Raw genomic sequence first — 17,073 nt, 5'->3', positions numbered from 1 at the left:
CTTGGGTTGTAGCACCTAATATGGAACCTAACATTGTGTAATTATAGCATGGGTTATTTTTCCCTATATGCATCACCTTGCACTTGTCCACATTAAATTTCATCTGCCATTTAGATGCCCAATTTTCCAGTCTCACAAGGTCTTACTGCAATTTATCACAATCTGCTTGTGATTTAACTACTCTGAACAATTTTGTGTCATCTGCAAATTTGATTACCTCACTCGTCGTATTTCTTTCCAGATCATTTATAAATATAATGAAAAGTAAGGGTCCCAATACAGATCCCTGAGGCACTCCACTGTCATCGCCCTTCCACTGAGAAAACTGCCCATTTAATCCTACTCTCTGTTTCCTGTCTTTTAGCCAGTTTGCAATCCACGAAAGGACATCGCCACCTATCCCATGACTTTTTACTTTTCCTAGAAGCCTCTCATGAGGAACTTTGTCAAACGCCTTCTGAAAATCCAAGTATACTATATCTACCGGTTCACCTTTATCCACATGTTTATTAACTCCTTCAAAAAGTGAAGCAGATTTGTGAGGCAAGACTTGCCCTGGGTAAGCAATGCTGACTTTGTTCCATTAAACCATGTCTTTCTATATGTTCTGTGATTTTGATGTTTAGAACACTTTCCACTATTTTTCCTGGCACTGAAGTCAGGCTAACCGGTCTGTAGTTTCCCGGATCGCCCCTGGAGCCCTTCTTAAATATTGGGGTTACATTTGCTATCCTCCAGTCTTCAGGTACAATGGATGATTTTAATGATAAGTTACAAATTTTTACTAATAGGGCTGAAATTTCATTTTTTTAGTTCCTTCAGAACTCTGGGGTGTATACCATCTGGTCCAGGTGATTTACTACTCTTCAGTTTGTCAATCAGGCCTACCACATCTTCTAGGTTCACCGTGATTTGATTTAGTCCATCTGAATCATTACCCATGAAAACCTTCTCCATTACGGGTACCTCCCCAACATCCTCTTCAGTAAACACCGAAGCAAAGAAATCATTTAATCTTTCCGCGATGGCCTTATCTTCTCTAAGTGCCCCTTTAACCCCTAGATCATCTAACGGTCCAACTGACTCCCTCACAGGCTTTCTGCTTCGGATATATTTTAAAAAGTTTTTACTGTGAGTTTTTGCCTCTACAGCCAACTTCTTTTCAAATTCTCTCTTAGCCTGTCTTATCAATGTCTTACATTTAACTTGCCAATGTTTATGCTTTATCCTATTTTCTTCTGTTGGATCCTTCTTCCAACAGATAATAGGACGACTAGGGGGTACTCCATGAACTTAGCAAGTAGCTCATACAAAACAAATCGCAGAAAATTATTTTTCACTCAGTGCATAGTTAAGCTCTGGAATTCATTGTCAGAGGATGTGATTAAGGTAGTTAGTGTAACAGGGTTTAAAAAAGGTTTGGATAAGTTCCTAGAGGAAAAATCCATCAACTGATAGAAATGAATAAGCAATAGTAGCTTGAGATTTATTTAATGTTTCAGTACTTGCCAGGTACTTGTGACTTGGATTGGCCACTGCTGGAAATAGGATGCTGGGCTTGATGGACCCTTGTCTGACCTAGTATGGCCTATCTTATGTTCTTACAGAAACTATCATAAAGAACAAAATTGCTGAACATATAGATATGCATAGTTTAATGGGAAAAAGCCAACATGGATTTACCCAAGGGAAGTCTTGCATCACCAATATGTTACATTATTTTGAGGGTGTAAATAAACATGTGGATAAAGGTGAGCCACTTGATATCGTGTGTCTGGATTTCCAGAAAGCATTAAACAAAGTCCCTCATGAGAGACTTCTTAGGAAATTAGAAAGTCATGTGATAAGAGGCAGTGTCCTTCTGTGGATTGCCCACTGGTTAAAAGATAGAAAACCGAGAGTAGGTCTAAATGGTGAATTTTCCCAATGGAGAAAGGTGAATAGTGGAGACCCCAGGGATCTGTTCTGGGACCGATGCTTTTTTCAATATATTTGTAAATGACCTGGAAATAGGGACAACATGTCAGTTGATCAAATATGCTGATAACGCAAAACTATTCAAAGTTGCCAAATCACAAGAGGATTGTGAGAAATTGCAAGAGTACATTACAAAACTGGGAGATTGGGTATGCAAATGGCAAATGAAATTTAATTTAGAGAAGTACAAAATGATGCACCTAGGGAAGAGTAACCCAAATTATAGCTACAAAATGCAAGGTTCCACATTAGGAGTCACCACTCAAGGAAAAGGATTGTTGAAAATACATTGAAATCTTCAGCTCAGTATGAAGCAGAGTCAAGAAAGCAAACAGAATGCTGGGGATTATTAGGAAAGGAATGGAGAATAAAACAGAATAAAACAGAGAATATCATATTGCCTCTGGTATCACTCCATGGTGCAACCCCATCTTGAATATAGTGTTCAGTTCTGGTCACCAAATCTCAAGATAGATATTATATAATTAGAAAAGGAAAACAGAGAAGGAAAACAAAGAAGGGCGACCAGAATAATAAAAGAGATGGAACAGTTCCTCTATGCAGAAAGGCTAAAGAGGTTAGGATTCTTTAGCTTGGGAGAAGAGACGGCTGAGAGGAGATATGATAGAGGCCTAAAAAATAATGAGTGGAATGAAACGAGTAAACGTTAATCAGTTGTTTACTCTTTTTAAAAGTGCAAATACCAGGAGACACACAATGAAGTTACTGGGTAATACGTTTAAAACTAATAACAGAAAATATTTTTTTACTCAATGCATAATTAAGTTCTGGAATTTGTTGCCAGAGATGTGGTAAAATCTATTAGTATAGCTGCATTTAAAGAAGGTTTGGACAAGTTCATGGAGGAAAAGCCCATTAACCATTATTAAGGTGGAATTGCAGAAATCCACTACTTGTTCTTGGGATAAGCAGCTTGGAATCTTTCTACCCCTTGGGATCCTGCCGGGTATCTGTGACCTGGATTGGCCACTGTTGGAAACAGGATGCTGGGCTTGATGGACCCTTGATCTGACCCAGCATGGCAATTTGTTATGTTCTTATGTAATTTAGGAATCCTGCCGGGTACCTGTGACCTGGATTGGCCACTGTTGGAATCAGGATGCTGGGCTTGATGGACCCTTCATCCGACCCAGCATGGCAATTTCTTATGTTCTTATGTAATTTAGGAATCCTGCTGGGTACCTGTGACCTGGATTGGCCACTGTTGGAATCAGGATGATGGGCTTAATGGACCTTTAGTCTGACCCAGCATGGCAATTTCTTATGTTCTTATGTAATTTAGGAATCCTGCCGGGTACCTGTGACCTGGATTGGCCACTGTTGGAAACAGGATGCTGGGCTTGATGGACCTTTGATCTGACCCAGCATGGTCTTATGTTCTTATGTAATTTAGGAATCCTGCCGGGTACCTGTGACCTGGATTGGCCACTGTTGGAAACAGGATGCTGGGCTTGATGGACCTTTGATCTGACCCAGCATGGCAATTTCTTATGTTCTTATGTAATTTAGGAATCCTGCCGGGTACCTGTGACCTGGATTGGCCACTGTTGGAAACAGGATGCTGGGCTTGATGGACCTTTGATCTGACCCAGCATGGCAATTTCTTATGTTCTTATGTAATTTAGGAATCCTGCCGGGTACCTGTGACCTGGATTGGCCACTGTTGGAATCAGGATGCTGGCTTGTTGGACCTTTGATCTGACCCAGCATGGCAATTTCTTATGTTCTTATGCAATTTAGGAATCCTGCCGGGTACCTGTGACCTGGATTGGCCACTGTTGGAATCAGGATGCTGGGCTTGATGGACCCTTGGTCTGACCCAGCATGGCAATTTCTTATGTTCTTATGTAATTTAGGAATCCTGCCGGGTACCTGTGACCTGGATTGGCCACTGTTGGAATCAGGATGCTGGGCTTGATGGACCTTTGATCTGACCCAGCATGGCAATTTCTTATGTTCTTATGTAATTTAGGAATCCTGCCGGGTACCTGTGACCTGGATTGGCCACTGTTGGAATCAGGATGCTGGGCTTGATGGACCTTTGATCTGACCCAGCATAGCAATTTCTTATGTTCTTATGTAATTTAGGAATCCTGCCGGGTACCTGTGACCTGGATTGGCCACTGTTGGAAACAGGATGCTGGGCTTGGTGGACCCTTGATCTGATGCAGTATGGCAAGCCTTATGTATTTATGTAAGGTAGATAAAGTGATGAGACAAACTTGGATACATCCAAGGGTACTAAGGGAACTTTGAGAAGTTCTGGCAGCTCCACTGGCGACCTTTTCAATGCTTCTTTAGAGTCAGGAGTAGTTCCAGAGGGCTGGAGACAAGCAAATGTGGTTCCTGTTCAGAAAAGTGGAAGAAAGGAGGAAGCTGTAAACTCTAAGCTGCTTAGTTTTATCTCTGTGATGAGCAAATTAATGGAATTGCTGCTGAAACGGAGGATACTGTAATTTCTGGAATTCAACAGATTACAAGATCCAAGACAGCATGGTTTTACCGGAGGTAAATCTTATCAGACAAATCTGATCAATTTCTTTGAGTATGTGATCAGAGAGTTGGATCACGGAAGAACATTAGATGTTGTGTACTTGGCTTGCAGTAAGGTCTTTAACATGTTTATTTATAAGTCACCTGTGCCTTTCACTGCATAGATGACTTATAAATAAACTGAGCACGCTTGGTATGGGCCCTATAGGAGTGACTGGGTTAGAATTGTTTGAGTGGGAAGTGAAAAAGGGTAGTGGTAAATGGGAGCTTACTCTGAGGAAAGTGGGGTTAGTAATGATGTGCAGCAGGGACTGGTCCTTGGACTAGTTTTTTTCAACATTTTTATAAGTGATAATTATGGAAGGACTATCAGGAAAGATTTATCTTTTTGCAGATACCAAAATCTGAAGCAGGGAAAAAGGCTAGGAAGGTGTGAAAAACATAAGGTATGATCTAGTGAAGTTTGAGGAATAGTTTAGAATCTGGCAGCTAAGATTTAATGATAAAATAATGCAGATATATGCATTTTGGATGCAAAAATCCAAAGGCACGGTATCCACCCAAGGAGTGAAATTCTTATAAGCACAAAAGAGCACAATCTGGGATGATCATATTTAATGATCTCAAGGTGGCCAAACAGATGGATAAGGTGATGGCAAGCCAGAAAGAAGCTTGGCTGCATAGGGAGAGGAATGCTCAGGAGAAAAAGGGAGGTGATATTAAGAACATAAGAAATTGCCATATTGGGTCAGACTAAAGACGAGATACTTGGTGAAGACTCGTGGGGCAGATGCTAGGCCAAATGGCAACACTCGATACTGGAAGTGCTTTGGGTTTACTAGGAACGGCAGGAATCTGTGATGTGATGGAGTGATTGAGATGTGCGTGTAAGCATCCTGGAGGTCTAGAGAGCAGAGGCAGTCTTCCCTTTGCAGAAGTGGAAGTAGACAACCCAAGGTCACCATCTTGAACTTCTCTCTTGTAGGAATTTGTTTAAGGCGCGAAGGTCCAGAATTGGGCGAACGCCACCTGATTTTTATGGGATTAGAAAATACTGGGAATAGAATACCTGGCCCTGCTGGGAGAAGGGTACTGGTTCTATTGCCTGGGACTCGAGGAGGATGGAAACCTCCTGATCGAGAAGGTGAGAGTGGTCGGATGTTCCCCACGTCAGCCGAGATGGGGAATCCGGTGGAACGGTGAGGAAGTTGAGGTTGTAACCTTGAGTCACTACAGCTAGTACCCACTGATCTGTCGTGATTGTGTTCCACATGCTGGTGAAGTGGCACAATCGACCTCCTACGGGTATGGAAGGAAGAGGCTGGGCACTGCTCTCCAGGAAGGAATCAAAAGCTGGACACTGGTCCCGGCTGAGGGGCTGCCTGTGTCTTTTGGGTCCGAGGTTGTCTTAATTGCGCTTTTTGGTAAGGCCTAGAGGGACGACCTCTGGAAGCTGGAGGGTAATATATCCTTGGTTTATAGGCAGGCATCTTGGAGTCTCTTCTGAAAGATCTCTTGGAAGAGGAAGAGTAATCAGAAGGTACTAAGGAGAGTTGGCAGAGAGTCTCATGGTGGTCCCTTGAGCTGCGCCACTGTTTCTTGAATCATTTCCCCAAAAAGATTATCACCAGCACAGGGTAAGTCAGCTAACCTATCCTGTACTTCTGGTCTGAGGTCTGAAGAATTGAGCCAGGCCCATCTTCTTGCACTTATTCCTGCTGCAGTGTCGAAGATGTCATATGCAGCACGGACCTCATGCTTGCCAGCATCTAGAACTTTTTGAGCAAGGGTATGAAGCTGGTCTTTAAATTGTTCTGGTAGAGATTCAGAAAAATCTTGGAACTTTTTGAACAGGGCCCTATTATACTGTGTCATGTATAATTGGTAGGAAGCAATGCGAGAAATTAGCATTGAACCATGAAATACACGTCTGCCCAATGCATCCAGGAACATTTGTTCTTTTCCTGGAGGTATAGAAGAATGAGGTTTGGACCGTCTTGCTCTTTTCTGGGCTGACTCCACAACCACTGAGTGATTTATTTATTTATATATTTATTTATTTATAGAGTTTTATATACCGTCGTTCGGTATTGCCATCACAACGGTTTACAATTTTATCATTTGGTTAACATGGCTAGCGATTTATCATAGGCAGAATGTTTAACTAGTGGAATGGGTTAGTTCGTGTGATATACCTGGGATGGTGTTAACTAGAGTAAGAGGAGAGGATTAACCAACAAAATTAGTAGGAAATACAGTATAACGTTAAATTTTCAAGGGTAACAAAGGTATAAATGTAGAACATGGCTTCTATTATAGGTATAGTCATGTAGCATGAATATTTGTGATCTTTCAGAATGGTGTGGGGGAGGGGGAAGTTAGTGTCAGTGTGAGTCTTGGTAGGCTTTGGTGAACAGCTATGTTTTCAGTTCTTTCTTGAAGGTTTTCTGGCTGGGTTGTAGTCTTAGTTCAGTCGGTAGTGTATTCCAGAGTTGGGGGCTTGCGAGGTAGATAGTACGGTATACTGATGTCAGTTGTGTGGTGCGATGGGGGGGGGGGGGGGGGGGAGGAGGGGGGATTGCCAGGAGTCCTTTGTTGGCAGAATGCAGGTTTCTGTGTGGTTCGTGTGGTTTAATCTAGCTGGGATCGTTGAAAATCAGGAGCTGACTGTACTAAGTAAGTAGCATCTGTCTTGCGATTGACAGGAGGTACAGAACCTGGATGCTCCCAATTTCTTTTCAATAGATCAATAAGGATCTCATGTACTGGAATAGACATGATTTCCTTAGGAGCATCAATGAAATGGAGTACTTCCAGCATCTTGTGCCTGGAGTCCTATTCTGTATGAAGCTGAAATGGAATTGTTTCAGACATCTCCTTTATAAAATTAATGAAAGATAAATCCTCTGGAGGAGAACGTCTTCTTTCATCAGAAGGAGAAGGCTGTGAAGGTAGATCATCAGTGGGCTGGGACGTGTCATCGGTCCAGGGATCATAAGGCTCATCACCAGCTCCCATGGGATCATCAGATGGGAGAAACGGTGCTAATCCTGAAAGGTCCAGGCCTAGGCATCGATGGAATCGGAGGAGGCATCGAAGGCACTGATTGAGGCATTATAGGCATCGACGGCAGAACCGATGGAATCGGTGACATCGATGGACGTGTCGGTGCCAGCACTCTGGAGGGTGGAATGGAGATCGGTGTTTCTTCTTCATCCGACGATAAGGGTATCAGTGTAGAAGTAATTGGGGTCACTGGCTCCCTCGGATCCACCGGTGGAAGGGCACAGATTAATGCATCCATTCTAGCCAGTAGCAGTGCAAACGTGATGAGTATCAAGTCGGTGACCGGCTTGGGAACCGGCACTGATATCATAAGAACATAAGAAATTGCCATGCTGGGTCAGACCAAGGGTCTATCAAGCCCAGCATCCTGTTTCCAACAGAGGCCAAACCAGGCCACAAGAACCTGGCAATTATCCAAACACTAAGAAGATCCCATGCTACTGATGCAATTAATAGCAGTGGCTATTCTCTAAGTAAACTTCATTAATAGATGTTAATGGACTTCTCCTCCAAGAACTTATCCAAACCTTTTTTGAACCCAGCTACACTAACTGCACTAACCACATCCTCTGGCAACAAATTCCAGAGCTTTATTGTGCGTTGAGTGGAAAATAATTTTCTCTGATTAGTCTTAAATGTGCTACTTGCTAACTTCATGGAATGCCCCCTAATCCTTCTAATATTTGAAAGTGTAAATAACTGAGTCACATCTACTCGTTCAAGACCTCTCATGATCTTAAAGACCTCTATCATATCCCCCCTCAGCCGTCTCTTCTCCAAGCTGAAAAGCCCTAGCCTCTTCAGCCTTTCCTCATAGGGGAGCTGTTCCATTCCCTTTATCATTTTGGTTGCCCTTCTCTGTACCTTCTACATTGCAACTATATCTTTTTTGAGATACGGCGACCAGAATTGTACACAGTATTCAAGGTGTGGTCTCACCAAGGAGCGATATAGAGGCATTATGACATTTTCTGTTTTATTAACCATTCCCTTCCTAATAATTCCTAACATTCTATTTGCTTTTTTGACTGCTGCAACACACTGAGCCGACGATTTCAATGTATTATCTACTATGACGCCTAGATCTCTTTCTTGGATGGTAGCTCCTAATATGGAACCTAACATCGTGTAACTACAGCAAGGGTTATTTTTCCCTTTATGCAACACCTTGGAGGTTTGAACCCCTGGAGTGCTCTTTCAATGGCCTCTTGGATCATCCGATCCAATTCCTCGCGGAAACCTGGAGCCCTGGTTCCGGAGTAGGAGGCAGCACTGGCGTAGCCGGAGGGTCCCGACACCTGTCCAAGGTGGGGAACGTTTTGGTGACCCAGACACAGAAGAGGATGGGGCCTTTTCTGGATGGGATTTCTTTGTCGGTGGCTCAGACGACGTCAATGCCAAGGGCTTGCCTATATCGGTGGCCTGAGCTTTTCGATGGCGGTGTCGACGTTTTTCACGATGTTCTCCCCGGTCCTTTTCCCGCGGAGAGACAGGAGGAGCTGACAACCGCGGAGTCGTCGAAGCCGGTCGGGCAGCAGCGATTTCACGGTGCTGACGCGAAGCAGATGGCACTGGTTCGGATGACGTCGAAGCTATCGATGGAGTCAGGGTTTTAGAACGAAAGAGAAGTTCCATCTTCTCCAGTCGAGCCTTGCGACCTTTTGGTGTCATTTGGGCACATTTGGTGCAAGTTAGGACATCATGGTCGGACCCCCAGTGATGGACATTGTTCGAGTGCAGTCGGGGCACCGACGGAAACCCGACGCCATGGCCTCGACAAAATTTAGCCGTGGTGCGGTCGATGGCCGGTAGGCCGCGAGGGAAAACCTCGACAGCAATCAACCGCAAGCAGGTAAAAAACTTACCTTTCGACCGCGGAGTAAAGTTATCAATAGGGGGACCCCTGTGGGGTAAAAATTTTGAAATGTTCTTGAAGAAGTTCCGTGAGGAGAATTCCTGACAGGAATATCTGAAGAGCTCCTTAACCCACGTGGCTACTGCTGCGCGGAAATAAGAAGACTGAAGGGGGAACCCCCTGCTGGATGCAGGGTTGGTTTTATGCTGGGCATGCCCAGTAGGTGCCAGTCAAAGTTCTAGAAACTTTGACCAAAGTTTTCCGTGATTGGGCTCCATCCTGATGTCACCCATATGTGAGGACTACCATCCTGCTTGTCCTGTGAGAAGTAACCATATGGGTGGAGCCAAGAATCTAATTTGTGGTCAAGTATTTCTGACAAAACTGCTCTAGCTCCAACCTCTAATGCATTCACCTCAAGAATACACAACTTAGATGAATCAGAATGGCATAACTCAGAGTGGAAACAAAGTTATTTCAAATTTCTCAAATTTGCCTATGATAGAGCCTTGGGATTCCAAGCGATCCAATGAGTCCCCTTTTGCATCAATGTCAACAGTGTTGCCACTACAGTAGAAGAGTTCTGGATAAATTGCTTATAATAATGGATTGCATTTCATTAGCATTTTTATTTCAGCATTACAATGCACCTGTGGACTTGCCCAGGCATATCCTTTTCTCTTTGCAGTTTTCTTAGTGAATAAAATGTCTGTTTAATTTTGCCTTGTCTATGTTCCTCGCAATGTGTGATAAGCAAGCCAGCGGCATCAAATAGTTTCCAAGTGCACACAGAAGGTCTCCTGACTGATCATAATATAGTATTTTATGGGTGGCCCACAATGTCCCTGTCTGTGAGATCTGTTAAAAGATGTCACCTTCAGTTGGTTTGAGCATAGGACAGGATTCAAAGCCTCTCTTTTATGCGAGCTTAACTCCAGTAAAAAGCTCACCCAGGAAGGAGAACATCTTACAGAGACCAGCCTCAATGCTGTCTTCCAGTGTTTCAGGCAGAGCTAGACCTCATGATCACAGAGGCGCTCAACTGATATGCTAGTCATGTCAAACATCAGCCTCCTCCAGACCTATGAGCACATGGATCTCTAACTGTACTGAGCACATTGACACCCAACACCAATCTCAGTGCCCTCTGTGTTGAGACTTGAGACAGCAGTTAAGCACTAGAAGTTATACCAATGCTTTCTTAAGTACAGGAAGAGCCTGACTGCAATCCTGGGTCTTCAATGCAATCAAATTCTTCTCTGGTCCTTTCTACACTGAGAATTCTGAGCTTCAAATTTACATCTTTTGGCAAGAACCCTCTCCTCCCACAATCCTTAAGCTGGCAGGTTTAGGGGAACCGCACCAGCCCTCCTGCCCTAGCTACACATGTACATACCATGCCCTGTTGAGTGGTCTCTCACTTACTGACTTCTCTGTTTGTCCAGGAAAATGACTGATAATTCTCTTGCTGATGTCTGATTTTGTGAACAGGCAAAAAAAGTTACCTAAATCTGACAAGTCCTGTCTCTCTGTCCATAGAGCTATAATACTATGGGAACACAAGGCAATTAAATCAGTTTGAGACACCCAGGCAGTGACTATTGCATAGGAGGCATTGTGTAAAGTCCTGTCCTCAAAGTATAAACACAGCCTGGGAGATGGAAGGTGTACTTGTGGCATGCTTCAGAAATCCTCTCTCCTCATTATGAAAAAGTATTCCACTGGGTGCCAGGATCATATCCTGCTGCTCCATGCTAAAAACTACCCCCCAAAACTCATTATTTTGTTGACCGATCGACTGAAAAATTACAGCAGCTCATTCAGGTAATTTGATTAGGGACCTGAAAAAATTGTTACCAGTAACCTCATGAGACATTCTACTTTATCACTGACTGTACTGTGCAAGAAGCAATACAGAGGCTGTTCTTATAATGAAACACTGTCACGTGACACCTTGAGCATTCCAGCACTAGACTCTGCTGAATAACTCCCTGGTTTACAGATCAAGACACATGCAACCTGTGCATACCAAACACATGCACAGATCTACAGTATTCATCACGAGGCACTATAGCGAAATCACCTTGGTTACTTTTCCATATATAGGCAAGACACTGCAGAATAATACCTCACTTACAGGACTGCACGGATTTAACAGACAATGCTGAGGAGCGATCCCTCATTTACAAGACCACTCATACACAACATGTAATACTGTGGGGTAATCCCTCACTTAAAATTAAAATATGTACATACCATGCAATGCTGCAGAGTGATCCCTCACTGATCGAGGGAGCAAAGCCAGTCCTGGAATCAGGGTGCCCAGAGACACCACTTTGAACTTTTCTCTTTTTAGAAACCGGTTCAAAGCTCTCAGGTCCAGAATAGGGCAGAGTCCCCTGTCTCTTTGGAATCAGGGAATAGCGAGAATAGAACCCACTCCTTTGCTGCCATAATGGGATGGGCTCGATGGTACTGCAATTATGAGGACGGAGAGCTCCGTCAAGAGTATTTCCTGATGTGAGGACCAACCCCAAGAGTGGCATAGGGGAGTGTCCACGGGAACACTCAGAAAGCTGAGACAATACCCTCAATGAAAGATGGATAGGACCCACCGATCCGAGGTGACACTGGGCCAGTAGTCCACGAAGAATCACAGCCGACCTCCGACTCGGGGGCTCGGTGCCGAGGGTACTGCCAATTGGCTTATGGTCCTCCGCAGCCAGTCAAAACCCTGTAGCGGGGCTCAGCTGGGGCACCGGCTGAGGCCTGGGGGTCCGCTGCTGTCTGGGGCGGCCCCTAGAACTCACACATTGACCATGGGCAGCCAGGCCTGAGGATAATATTTCCTCTGGCAGTAAAACGACCTCTGCGAGCCCTGTCACGAGGACTTCCTAGCAGAGGACGGTGGGTTCAATGTACTGGCCGACAGATGCTGGAGGGTCTCATGATGATCCTTCAACTGAGCCACAGCATCTCTGACTTTGTCACCAAAAAGGTTCTTGCCAGTGCATAGGAGGTCCGTGACCTTTTCTTGGACCTCTGGCCAGAGATCCGAGGCTTAGAGCCAGGCCATCCTGCGTGCACCAATGCCCCTGCCACCCTAGCAGACATTTTGAACACATCACAGATAGAGCGCACCTTGTGCTTGCCACATTCCAAGCCTTGCTGGATAAGAGCCATAAAAGCATCCTGTTGCTGCTGGGGCAGAAGCTCGGATAACTCCTAGACTTGTTTCCAGAGGTTCCGAGAGTACTGCATCTTATACAACTGGTAGGAAGCAATTCGGGCGATCAAGATGGCACCCTAGAATACATTCCTGCTCAGCGCATCTTGCGCTCTATGCTTTTGGCCTGGGGGGGGCGGAGGCATGGGTACAGGAACGCTTGACCTTCTTGAGTGTAGATCTCCACTACAACAGACTGATGTTGGAGTTGCCACCTCTCAAACCATAAGGCCTGCTGTACCAGATAGACAGCATCAGTCTTCCTATTGACCGGAGGCATGGAGATGGGGTGTTCCCAAATTCTGAGGAGTAGCTCCTTCAACATGTCATGTACAGGAACAGCTACCACCTTCTTAGGGGCATCAACAAACTGGAGAACCTCCAGCATCTTATGCCTGGCATCCTCTTCCGTCAGAAGCTGGAATGGAATGGTTTCTGCCATGGCCCAGACAAATCCCGCAGAGGTCAAGTCCTTAGGCGGGGACTGGCGCAGCTCCTCTGGAGGAGACGGGTCTAAGGGCAGATCCCCCTCGAGTCGTCATATGAGTATTCCGAGGTATCATCCACCCATCGTCTTCACTGAGATCACCCAGAGTCACCAGCGGATGGCCCCTAGGTCTGGGCACAGAAGGCACCACAGCCCCCAAAGGACCCGGAAACGGACGGGGGAACGCCGGTCGTGGAACCAAGGGCCTCGGCGGTGCCGTAGGCTGCGCAGACCCTTCCTCCTCGGAGGAACCCACAATGGGACTCGCACCGGAAGAAGGAGGCAATGGAGGCTGCCGGGGCATCAATAGACCCCCGGGTACCGGCAGCGTGGGGAAGACGCCAAGAAGGACATCTAGGTGCTCCAGGAGTGGTGCCAACATCGAGGATGCAGGCTCCAGCAGCAGTGGAAGCACCGGTGGGGCCAGCTGATTGATTCCCTGAAGGGCTCAGACCACCGCCAATTGCACCCTCTGGAGGGTGAAGCAAAATACGCTGAAGCAAAAATGGATGGAGGGGAAGGTATCACCAGATCTCCCTCAGAATCCCGAGGGAGATCGTTGCCTTGCACCGGTATTGGTGGGGAATGCCTGGGACTCCAGAGTTCGATGGAGGATGGTGCCTCCTCTCCACGGGGTCACTTCGGGGGCATCACAGCCGGTGCCAGTGCTGACCAGAGGCCAGTGCCATGCTAGGACGGTGACTGGAGACGATGCTTCCGTGACTTCCCTCAGTGCTCGGCCCGGTCTTCCCTGGTGCCAAGGAGGATGGAGATGATCCCAATGTCCTGGAGCATGACAACACCGATGATGGTTGATTCCTGGCCCCTCTCTCCAGAGGGGACCCTGGGGGAAGGGGGAGTGGAAGGCGAAGGCGATGGCTCCATATCTATCAGCTCCCCATGACTTCTCGGAGTCGATACCCCTGATGCTGGACTCGAAGGTTCAGATTTCTTGGAACCGAAGAGTTTTTCCATCATATCTAAACAGGCGTGATAGCCTTTAGGGGTCAACTGGTCGCAAAAACGACACCCCTGGATGTCATTCAATGCCCCCAAGTAAAGGATACAAACCTCATACGGATCTGTGAGGACAAGGTTTGCAGACACTGAGGGCATCGGTGAAAACCCATCGACGCCATTGCACAAAATACCCGAGAGGTCACTGCTGTGTGGTCATCGAGAGCGAGACACAACGGGAATCAACCGCAGAGAAGGGAGAAAAAAAACTTACTGCGCCGCCTTCTGACTAACCAGTAGGGAGAAGAGGGATTCCAGCGCAGGCAAAGTTGGAACCAAATGAGATTTATCAGAAAAGACTGATGAAAAGAACAAAGCTCCACAACCGCGAGATGATAGCTCGGCGGAAAAGAAGCGACTGAAGAGGGAACACATATGAACGTGTGGATACTGGCATGCTGGGCATGCTCAGTGTGCCAATCAAAATTTCTAGAAACTTTGACATAAGTTTTCTGTGCCGGGCTCCATCTGATGATGTCACCCCCATGTGCGAGGACTACAATCCTGCTGTTCTAGGAGAATGCTGTGGAGCAATTCCTCACTTAAAGTAAAATGTACCATGCAATGCTGCAGTGCAATCCCTCACTTATAGTACCACACATACACAACATACTATACTGCGGAACAATCACTCATTTAGAGCACCGTAGATACATCATGTAATGCTGAAGCGCAATCCCTCACTCACAGTAACACACATACAACCCATGCAATGCTGCAGAGTGATCCCTCACTTACAGTACAACTCATACACAACACGTAATTTTGTGGAGCAATCCTTCACTTATAGTCAAACACGTACATATCATGCAATGCTGCACAGCGATCTCTCACTTATAGTAAAATGTACCATGCAATGCTGCAGAATGATCCTTCACTTAAAGTGCCACACATACACACCATGCACTAATGCAGAGCGATCCCTCACTTATAGTACCATACATACACAGCATGTATGTGTAGTACTGTAAGTGATCCCTCACTTACAGTACTACACATACATAGCATGCAATATTGCAGTGATCCCTCATTTTCAGTACTACATATACTCAGCAATGAATACTGCAGAGGATCCCTCACATAGTACCACGCATACACAGCATGCAATACTGCAGAGCGAATCCTCACTTACAGTACCACACATACACAGCAATGAATACTGCTGAGCAATCCTTCACTTATAGTAGTAGACATACAATCCCTCATTTATAATACCACACGTATATACCATCTGGTGCTATTTGATCTCTCATTTACAGTATCACACTTATGCAATGGTCTCTCACTTTGCAGCATGTATGTGTATATGTGTGTAACTCTGAGAGATCATATTATGTATTGTCTTGCATATATATGGAAAGGGAAGTAAGAATGTTGTACTACAGAGCCTTGTGTTAAATATATATTAATCTGTAGCTGTGTTTTTTATGTGTATAAACCCATATTGCCTTCGTTGGAGGCATTTTTGTTCTGTAAACCAATGAGTTACTCAGCAGTGTCTTGTGCTGGAATGGTTCAATGATTTTACAATTCTCAATACACAAATGGCAAGCATTCCGAAGCAGGAAATCCAAACAACAGTCTTGAGACCTGGATGTTTCTAGATTTGTCTGGATATAAATTAAGGATATGAGGAGACTTTCTAAAGGTGGATTATCCAGCTGATGCCAAAAGCTAAGCATAATCTAAAAGGCTTCTCTCGTCTAGTAGATTGGAAAACTTGATGGGCACATCATTTTTAATAACTGGGACTTGAATTCTAGAGTAAATAGAAACATAGACATGACGGCAGAAGAAGACCAATCAGTCCATCCAGTCTGCCCAGCAGGCTTCACACTTCTTTTTTCTCATACTTATCTGTTTCTCTTGGCTCTTAGTAACCTTAGGTTCTATTTCCCTTTCACCCCCACCATTAATGTAGAGAGCAGTGATGGAGCTGCTTCCAAGTGAAATATTAAGTTTGATTAGTTGGGTAAGCGGCAGCATAGCTCTCTGCCGTTGAAGCAGGGAGCTATGCTGGATATGCATTGAAGTATGCCTTGAAAGTCACATTAACTATCATCAAATATTGAAAAGCCTAATAATTGGTAATTGAATAAGCCTAATAATTGGTAATACCTATAGCCCATGAACCCATCCCTGTTTTTTGTTTTTTTAATTTGGAGATGGCAGCCCTCCATCCTTCCGCTCCGTGAAGGTTTTGGAGATGGCAGCCCTCCATCCTTCCGCTCCGTGAAGGTGGAACACCAACCACTGGCCACTGGCATCCCGCTCCGTGAATGCCTCTGTGGCTACTGCCGCTCCGTGCAGTGTTTTGCTGCCTGCTCTTTATACGCGTTCTCTAGACCTGATGGATCCACAGTGTTTATCCCACGCCCCTTTGAAGTGCTTCACAGTTTTGGACTTCACCACTTCCTCCGGAAGGGCATTCCAGGCATCCACCACTCTCTCCGTGAAGAAATACTTCCTGACATTGGTTCTTAGTCTTCCTCCTTGGAGCCTCAGCTCGTGACCTCTGGTTCTGCTGATTTTTTTCTGACGGAAAAGGTTTGTCGTTGTCATTGGATCGTTAAAGTTTTTCAAGTATCTGAAAGTCTGAATCAATTTTAAATAACTGAAATGGAAATTTGTTTCATATGCTCTTTTGGAACTCTAACTTGTTGGCAGCTGATGAGATTAGGTGGTTGTTCTGGCCGGAGAGACTCTGTTTTTTTATGCCAACTTTAACCAAATAATCTAGTTTATTGGTGGTGGACTTTGAAACAGTTGAAAATGATGGCAGAAAAAGATCCTATGGCCCATCCAGTCTGCCTATCCAGTAAAATCTAAGGTAACTTCCAATGTGCCACTTATTTGTTGTGTGTTTTACTTCCAGTGTGGTGAGGTAGATATTCAGTGTCAGGTAAGTTTTTACTTTACCTGAATACCTGC

The 17,073-nt window shown here is 45.0% G+C and overlaps 1 protein-coding gene across 2 annotated transcripts in view; it reads right to left on the bottom strand.

Annotated features, from left to right (window-relative positions):
- Positions 1–17,073, bottom strand: part of AGAP3 (ArfGAP with GTPase domain, ankyrin repeat and PH domain 3) — a 1,011,227-nt gene that overhangs the window by 159,370 nt on the left and 834,784 nt on the right. The gene's annotated exons all lie outside the window — the stretch shown is intronic.

Source organism: Rhinatrema bivittatum, chromosome 2, assembly GCF_901001135.1.
Source record: "Rhinatrema bivittatum chromosome 2, aRhiBiv1.1, whole genome shotgun sequence".
Taxonomy (NCBI): domain Eukaryota; kingdom Metazoa; phylum Chordata; class Amphibia; order Gymnophiona; family Rhinatrematidae; genus Rhinatrema; species Rhinatrema bivittatum.
This window is presented reverse-complemented; position numbering and strand designations above follow the sequence as displayed.